At 45.6% G+C, this 8,570-nt stretch overlaps 1 protein-coding gene across 5 annotated transcripts in view; it reads left to right on the top strand.

Annotated features, from left to right (window-relative positions):
* Nucleotides 1-1,662: 1,662 nt before the first annotated feature.
* The window catches only part of ELMO1 (engulfment and cell motility 1), a 313,180-nt gene continuing 306,272 nt past the window's right edge, over nucleotides 1,663-8,570 (top strand). Inside the window, exons 1-2 of one of the 5 annotated variants that reach the window (XM_075745465.1) lie at nucleotides 1,663-1,836; nucleotides 2,936-3,006. The gene's annotated coding sequence lies outside the window, so the exon portion shown is untranslated. Of the gene's footprint in view, nucleotides 1,837-2,080; nucleotides 2,420-2,935; nucleotides 3,007-8,570 lie in introns of those variants that run through there. The other 4 variants (XM_075745466.1, XM_075745468.1, XM_075745467.1 and 1 more) reach the window with 4 other exon arrangements.

The raw sequence follows: 8,570 nt of genomic DNA, 5'->3' as shown, positions 1-8,570 counted from the left end.
CTCATATTTTCAGTTTTGGAGTCCTACCTTAATAAAGCAGGATGAAAAGGTGCTTCAAAATGTATACTAAACACGGGACCAACACATCCCAGTTCAATGCGCGAAGTCCAGCTTTTCCATGGATTTTACCATTTCAGGAGGTCCTAAAACTCAGTGGCTTTACAGAAACGTTCCTTGATTGTGGGGAATTCCTGCTGTGGAGAAGTTTCAGATGTTATGCAAGACTGTGATGTTTCCTGCCCCAGCTCTCTGGGTTCTCATTGCTGTCACCCATGCCATGCACCAACCTGTGAGGTGCTGAAGAAAGAGCGAGCAAGCAGGCAATTGCCCTCTATTTCTGCATGTATGAAAAAGGAGCTTCCACGTTTCTGAGGTGCATTATTAGCTCCTGTCATTTGGTAGAGTTTGCGCTCTAGTCCTATAAATATAGTAATGTGTGACTCAGGTGAGTCATGCCATTTATTGCCTCACACCAGAGTATTTGCTCAGATCTAGCGTATAATTGACATGCCTAAGGGGAGAATCAAGTCCTGCTTCCTCTTCTGGAAAGCCCCCAGCAATTCTGCTAGGTATAAAATCCTAGTAAGTGGCTGTGGTACTTTCAGGGCAATGAGCTTCATAAATATCAGCTGATGCATAATAGCATTATTATGGTCTGAGGACCTGGGTGTTGCAAGAAAGGAGTTTTATAGGAAATCACTGGGAATTATTAACCTGCATAAAGATACTTTTATGTGTAATTATTTGCAAGATTAGAGCCAGTAATTTTGCAAGTTTTAGCCCTCATATCTCTTGTGATAGCTCACAGAAGAGTAAATTTTGTTATATCAGAGAATGAAAGTTGCTGTACCACAGCAAGGCTTCATGGCTACGCTATCAGTTCTTATCAAAGTAAAATGTACAGGACTTAAACACACACCTCGCTATCTGTAGTATTAGAAGATAAGATTTGATGGCTTGTAGTGCCACATATCACATGTAGTACATACAGTAGCTGTGTTAAGGCATTTAATAATAATAATTAAAAAAACCTTACTGACCGCTTTTCTTTTAAGGAGAGTGAGAACAAAAAGCAGAGATCTGGTATTTTACTTTTCCACGAGTTAGGCACTCATCTCCCACCGGCTTTAAAGGGCCGCCAGGATGCTCGAACCGCCAGGCCGGGCGGGAGCCGGGCCCCGGAGGCGGCAGCTCAGCGGGGCCGGAGCGGAGCGCGGGCGCTGCCGCCCTCTCCCGGCCGGGCCCGGTCCGGGGTACGGAACGGAGCATCCCAGGCTCGGCTCGGCTCGGCTCGGCTCGGCTGGGCTGGGCTCCCCTTACTGCTCGCTTGCTTGCTTGGGAGGGGAAATATATGTACGCCGCAGCGGCCAGCTGTGAGGCTACTCAGCGGCAGTGGCTCTCTGGGAAGAAAAACAACAATAAATAGTTATTCTAAAGGCAACGAGGAAGCCCCAAATCCCTCATTAGAAACTGCAGGAGGAGGGACATCAGTAGCACCGGGCGGGGGAAGAGGCGCTCCCGGGCGGCGCAGGAGCAGGTAGAAGCGGGAGGCGGGTGGGCGGGTGCTGCCCCCGCAGGTGCTGCCGACCCGCGGGACCCCCTCGGCGGCGGCCGGCCTGGGGCTGCACGTCGCGGCCCGGCCAGCAGGCGGAAGGAAGAGGAAGTGAGAGCGGCAGCAGCGGGGAGCCGCTGAGTGCCTCTGTGAGCCCCGGGATGGGATAGCGCCGGGGGCAGCGCAGCGAGGCGGCGGCGCGGTGTCCGGCTCCCGCGGCGGTGGGCGGCCAGGCGGCTCCGCTGGTCCCGCTCTGGGTGGGCGGTGCTGCCCGCCCTTGGGAGGTAGGCGAGTCTCGGGGTGGCCGGGGCAAGCTGCGACGCTGGCCGAACGGTGAAGGGGATCGCGGGGGGGGACGCGAAGAGCAGCCAGGGAGGAGGGACGAGCCGGGGCAGGCGGCGGGCGAGCCCCGCACCTGCCCGCGGCGGCAGCCGGTCCCCCGCAGGGGGAGGTGCCGGGCGGGGGGCGGCCGGAGGGAGCGGCCGCCGTTGCTGTGAGGAAGAGGAAGCGCAGCCTCGTGCTTGTCAGTCCGGCGGGGCCTCGGCCAGCGGCTGCTGGCGAGGGGGGGCGGCCCGGCCCGCCTCGCATAGCGGCTCCTCCCGCCGCCCTGCCCTCTCCACTGGCCCGCGGCCGCTCCTTCCACAGCCGCCCGGCTCTGCCCGGCGCGACTTCGCCGGCGCCTCCTCCTCCGCCACCGCCTCCTTCCCGCTCCTCCTCAGCCCCCTCCCGTGCCCCGGGCGGCCCTGCCCGCCCCCAGCTGCGCCTGGTGGTCGGAGGCCGCTGGTGAGGGGCAGCGGGCGGGGGCCGCGCACCTCCGGGCTCCGGGGGGTGAGTGGTGGCGGGGCCTCGCCTGAGCCGGCGGGACCGGCGCGTCGCTTCGCGGTGGCGGGTGGCCGGGAGGGCGGGCGGTTTGCGGGGCACCGGCCTCAGCATGTCCTGCGTGGGTTAACGCGGGGGTCGGGGTCGGGCGGAGGCTCCGACCGCAGCAAGTGTCCGCACAGCCGCGGGCGCCGCTCGGGAGGAGAAACCAGAACTTTGAAGCAAGTGCATCCCTGCACGCAGCCAGGCTCTCGGCTCGGCGTTGGTACCCAGCCGCCGTCTCTGAGGGCATGCCTCCCCCTCGACCTGGCCTTCCAGAACTTTTGGTGGGGTAGGGAGGGTCTGTGCGTGCACCTCTTCCTAAGTTTGCGCTTATACAAGTGATCAAACCGCTGATGAATTTCAGGTGAAATGATTGTTCTGAAATGTGGGTGGTGATTATGCAAAGCCACAGTGCGCAGCCTTGTGTAAAGCAAGTGGGTATTGGGTCCAGAAAGTTCAGTTTTTAAAGTTTCTTGGCTCGAAGCCTTTGCAAAGTTTATTTTGAACATCTTTTCCTTGCAGAACTAATACAACTGTCCAGCTCTCCCCTGGGAATGGTATAAAGTAAATATAGGAGTTCCTGAAAAATAACAGTGAGTACATTTCAAATCAGCAACATTTTGTTGTTAACTTTATAAGAATACCTCTTAACCTGCCAAGGCTCAAAATGTGCAACAAACGCATTGAGAGCGCCAACGATAATAATAGTGCAGGAAATGTGCCGTGTGTTAATTGCTTTAGTATAAACATGGTTGCCTGTGAGCTGTATTTCATGATACAGCAGTTACAGTGCAAGTTTAGCAAGGGATGTTTTGAAGTATGTTCGTAAGCAAATGGGTTCTTTTGCTTTTGTCCCTCAGCTGCCTGATTGCCCCTGGTTAAAATATTTATCTTTTGAGAAGAGGGGGAAATTGAGTAAGAACTGTGCGGAGTCCTATATCTGTGACTGAGGACGTTGTTTCCTCCTCTTCCCCTTAGCTCTTTCTCTTTCTTTCCCCCAAATGCACACACAGACACACACACATGCTGTCTCATCCTCAGTTATATAATCTTGTAGACATTTATGGATCATTCATTGTTCGTGTTAGTCCCATTCTTTCCATGTCATTCCTGCTTGATTGAGTGACGTATGCAGAATATTACACAGTAAAGAAAAATATATTTGAATTTTCATAAAGTTCTTCCAGCTTGAGCTGCAAGTTTGCTTTCTTTGAAGTTTTTCTTTCCCTGATTTCCCCCCCTCCCTTTTTTTTTGAGCAGTATAAGTAGGTGGTAGGGATCTAGTCTGATGACCGGTAACTAGATAAGAAGGAGGAAGAACAGTGGTGACAGTTTGCTGGTAAAAGTCCCTCTCGTGCACTGTTAGGAAGATATCTATTAACACACATGTCGTGAAGCTATTAAAAGTACTGTAGCAACTTTTAAAAACTCACGAGTCTGAGAAAATAAAGATTAATATGGTTAAAACATTGACATGATGTGAAATGGGTGCTACTGAAAGATACTGTCAGTGCAGTCTGTGGATCTGAGTGTGTGATTTGACCAGTCTAGAAGTGTATCCGATTTTCAGTTTATTCATGCTGGGGAGGTTGCATAAGGGTAGTTGACTTTCTTTTGTCTCTTTTTGTAATCTGTTTGAAACTCACTGTGCAGTACAATGCACTTGCCTTCTCTGTAGCTTGCAACTTTGCTATGAGTGTCATTGTCTGAGGATTTTTTTTTAAATGAAGAATGGGGTGGGGGAAGAGAACTGGTTTCTATACTTACCGTTTTGATATTTTTCCTTATATTCACTGTATGCCAGGAAAAAGTTAGTTAGGTATACAATTCAGATGGATTTTGATGAGGGGATAGGAAAAATTCTTACCTACTTATTCTGTGGCAGACTTACGTGGTCACTGAAAGTATCTGCGGTTTGGTAGTCATTATTATATAATCTGACCATGTGTGTTCTTAAAAGCAAGTACTTCTGTTTCCTCACTGTTCATATACAACATATTGCATACGTTGTCCTAAGAAGTGATTTTTTTATTTAATGCCCCTTCACGCTAGTACTCACAAAAAAAGCTTATTATGCTCTATAAAGGTGTAACTGTCGCTAAAACGCTGCTGTGTGCTTCGTACTTCCTGACAGCAATGCTGTTCTGCAGCAAATTGCAGATCAAGAGTAACATGGTGTTCCACCCTTCCTTCCGTTCTTTGTTTTTTCTACCTAGTAGAAGTCTCTTTGATTTTAAGGTTGGGGCTCAGAGACGTGCTTTCTGACAGTGTCCAGCCTACAGTGTGGTGGTGGACTATGATCTCACGTTTTCCGTGTTGATACACAGGGAGCCAGAGGTCCCATGTTCACGCATAAGACGTGTGGCTTTATTCTTGTGACACTCTAGATGGGTTCAGTATGTGATGGAGTGAGAGGCTAATGTCTATGGATTTAACTGTAACTAGGAAAAGGTTTCCATAGATCTCTGCCAGTGCACCTGCACACTAACATGCAGTGTCCTCCTGTTCCAATGACAAGCTGCTTTTTTGCATATATTGCTAACTACAATGTTTCTGATTCTGTGATTTTTAGATAAGAATTTGCTTGGGACTTAGATTAGGCTATCAAGTACAATTTTCCTCATGAGTTGTGACTCTGCTATCACTTGATTTTCAGTTTCCTTGAAGTAAATGATTTCTTTAAAGTTTAGGAGCAGTCTTTGTCATCCTGTGGTGCGAAGGTGCAGTATGTCCTTGTACTAAAAAAATGTTTCTAGAAGGTGATGGGATTTTGGGAACCCTGGAGAGTAGAAAACATCATACTCCCTTGGAGCAAGCAAAAGTACTGCTGTCTTTTCTGGTTTACTTCTCTGCACAGCTATGCCTGGGTCTAGTAGACTCTCTCCTCTGCTGTATCCCTGCACGGTCTTGAAGGTACAGCTTTGAGGGAGAATGAGTTAGTTGGATTTACCTCCCTGTTCAGCCATTATCCTATTAAAAAGGAAATTTCAAAAAGAGGTCTTATGGTTTTGAAGTCTTTTGTGGTTTGAACACTTGTGACTAGAAATGGCTTTGGAACAGCCATTAAACCACCGTTCAGTAAGGTCTGTGCTGTATCTTTAAAAGATTTCCCTGCTTTGAGTCAGTTTTTTTTGAAAAAGGTTCTTGTATTCGTGGCAAGAGGAATGTGCCAAGTACACGTTGTTAAACTTGTGTCAATTTAACAGAGCAACTGTTTAAAGGATTTAGGATAATTTTCCTTCTACTTGAGTCAGTTACCTTTTTTTTTTTTTTTCCTCTTTTTTTCCCCTCTCTCCAAATACAACAGTGGAAAATGAGAGAAAGAGAAACTAAAAGCAGTTGGCAGAAGCCACTATGTTGGCAGGCATTTGATAGTACGGATCATAAGAGGTGATAATATATATGTGACACTTAAAATAAACATAAAATAAACTGCATACAGATGGTGTTACAGAGATGAATGGGAGAATAATCACAAAATTGTGAAGCTGTCTTTTAGTCAGCATTTTTACATCAAGCTCTTTGCAAGGATTTGGTTTTGTGGTGTGATCTTTCATTATTGCAAATGTTGTGAGACATAAAAGAGAAATTGAAGGATAATGTCACAAACTCTCTGCTAGTTCCCTTGGTTTTCCGATCACTGTTAACATTGAAGAGGAATATTAATGAGAAGTCTGTGCCACAGGGGATAGCTAACGCATTTCCTCTTCTCTCCGTTTCAGATCTGACAGAGGTAAACTTCTGTGTTATGGGCAGACACTGAGTTACTGGTGCCACGTGTGTAGTACCCATCAGTAAGCTACTGATTTCTCAAGCTGCTGAGCAGATTGATTTGTAAAGCGTACGCTTGTGCTTAAGAGCAAGGTGAACAGTGATTCACATGGTGCTCGTTTGCAAACTCTTGAAAACACATTGATACATTTCACCTAGTGGCAGGTTTCTGTTGGGAGTGAGAGTGATTTGACTGTAGTAGGCTTGTTTTCAATGGCTGCTGGGGGGGTGAGGTTACTTGTGAGAGAGTGGAAGTGTTGGACAAGCCATTTTTCTGTTCAGCAGCAAATTGTGCTATGAAGAAGACTCTAAGCCACTGCTGTTAGGGGTCCCCTTAGAAAAGTGTTTTTGTTTACGTACAAATGAACTTACTTTGGTACATTTCTAGTGAGCAGCCTTTGGAGTTCTTCAGAAAGCTGAATATACAGCCTGGAGATGTTATGCAAATGTGATAAGCGACCCATTCTTACTGCTTTTGAGAACATAAGTCTACTTACTCGTGCTTCTGCTGTGTTCCATTTATAGTCAAATAACACTGCAAAACTCCACAGGAGCTAACACTAGCACAAGGGGGGTAGTGGGAACTACCAGTCAGTGCTGAGGGAAAAGATTTCCCCTTTCAGATTGAATTTGATTGATTTAGAGTTTCTGTGAAACATCATCTTCAGTAAAGAGGCTGCCGGGTTGTGTGTGTGGTGTCCCAAACAGATCTATTACAAAATAATAGCTGTGTCCTAGCTGTGTGTGTTTTCTTGTCTTTTGCTTCTGCTTTCCTTCTTTTTTTTTATTTCTTAAACTCTTCTCATAATTTCTTCTTGCATGTTTACCACCTCTACCTTGGTACCTTATACTTTGGTCTTTGACATACTTTTTTATCCCAACTCTCATGGTTTCACCAATTTTGTCCAGTTCTTAAATTCTTTCCTGGGCATCCCTTAGATTATTACTCAGTTAAATAATTTTATTTAAGATTTGCAAGAAGAACTGTGGACTGCAGTGTGTATAACCTTGTATGTTTTTTCCAAGTCTCTAGCTCAAAGTGTTTATTGTACAGCCCTAATTTATGGGGGGCATATGAAGTGTAAAACTGTCTCTGAGGTATTGTGTCATCAGGGACCGAGTAATTATTTTATCAGCTACATGAATACATATATGATAATCTAGCTTTTTTTCCTTGTTGAGCTTGCTTCAGCTGAAAGGGAGGATGGGTCACTGCTTCTAAGAGAACTTCAGGTTCTGGAGATGTGGTGGCTTTAAACTCCCATTCTTTAAAACAGAAGAGGATGCTTGCTTGAAGACGATCAGTTTTCCCAGAGCTTTTTGCAAATCGGAGAGTGTGCATGAACATGGACAAAATGCTCCATGTGGACCTTTTTTTCCTTAATGTACGAAGCTGACAACCTGTAGATCAAATACATCCAACATTTTGAAGTTAAACAAAAGGAGGTGAATGCGGGGTATGACAGTGGGCTCAAATAATGCTGTCAGCATGTCAACCTTCCTCCTTCAGTTGACATTTTATGTACGGTTCCTGGGACTAGATGGCTGGTGCTATGCAGAGGTGTTTTTCTTCTAGCTCATTGTCAGCTTGATAGTAAGAATTGGAAGAGTCAGGGCTCCTAATTTAATCTGTTAGAAACTTCCGCAAAATTAAGCATATAGTTGCCTTTTCCTGTGACTGTGCACATGCTGTAAGTAAAAAGTATACTTTGTGTATTTGTTTACTGACCTGAAGACCATGTCTGTTTCTTCTGATGCATAAATGTTGTGAAAATAGGAGAGTGATTTTTAATTTTTTTAAAAATGTAGTTAAAATTATTTTTGCTATATTTTGGAGTGATGTTTAGCAAAACCAATATTTCAATAAACTTCTACAAAATGCGATTGTTTTAACACTTTCTTCCATAGGTATAGAGCTGTCTTAGCTAACTATTAATATATTCTTAGTACATGCATGAATTCGTAGCCAAAGTAAAAATATTACTTGCCTATTTTTCTTTCTCTTCAGTAAACGTACATGTGTTGTATAATCCAGCAGAAGTGTGAAGGATATGTGGGTCTTGGCAAAGATACCTCACGTGAACAGTTTAGGCTTTTTTCTGAGTAGACTTGCAATCTGTTGTATACTTCATTGAAACTTGCTGGAGTGACCATAGTGGGCGTAACGCTTTAAATTGCTGCTTCATATTTTAAGAGAGATGGTAACCTGTTGAGGTAGGGTGATGAGGAATTTATAAGTATTCACATAATACCCTCTGGCCAGACAATAAAGTTGATTTGCACATTTCATCTCTAATAATAAGAGAAGAAAAATGATTATGGCACAGGTTGGTATAATACAATTTTACTCTTAGTGCCAGTGAATGTATTTGTTGCATTCCAGCAC

This window comes from Balearica regulorum, chromosome 2, assembly GCF_011004875.1.
Source record: "Balearica regulorum gibbericeps isolate bBalReg1 chromosome 2, bBalReg1.pri, whole genome shotgun sequence".
Lineage (NCBI taxonomy): Eukaryota > Metazoa > Chordata > Aves > Gruiformes > Gruidae > Balearica > Balearica regulorum.
This window is presented reverse-complemented; position numbering and strand designations above follow the sequence as displayed.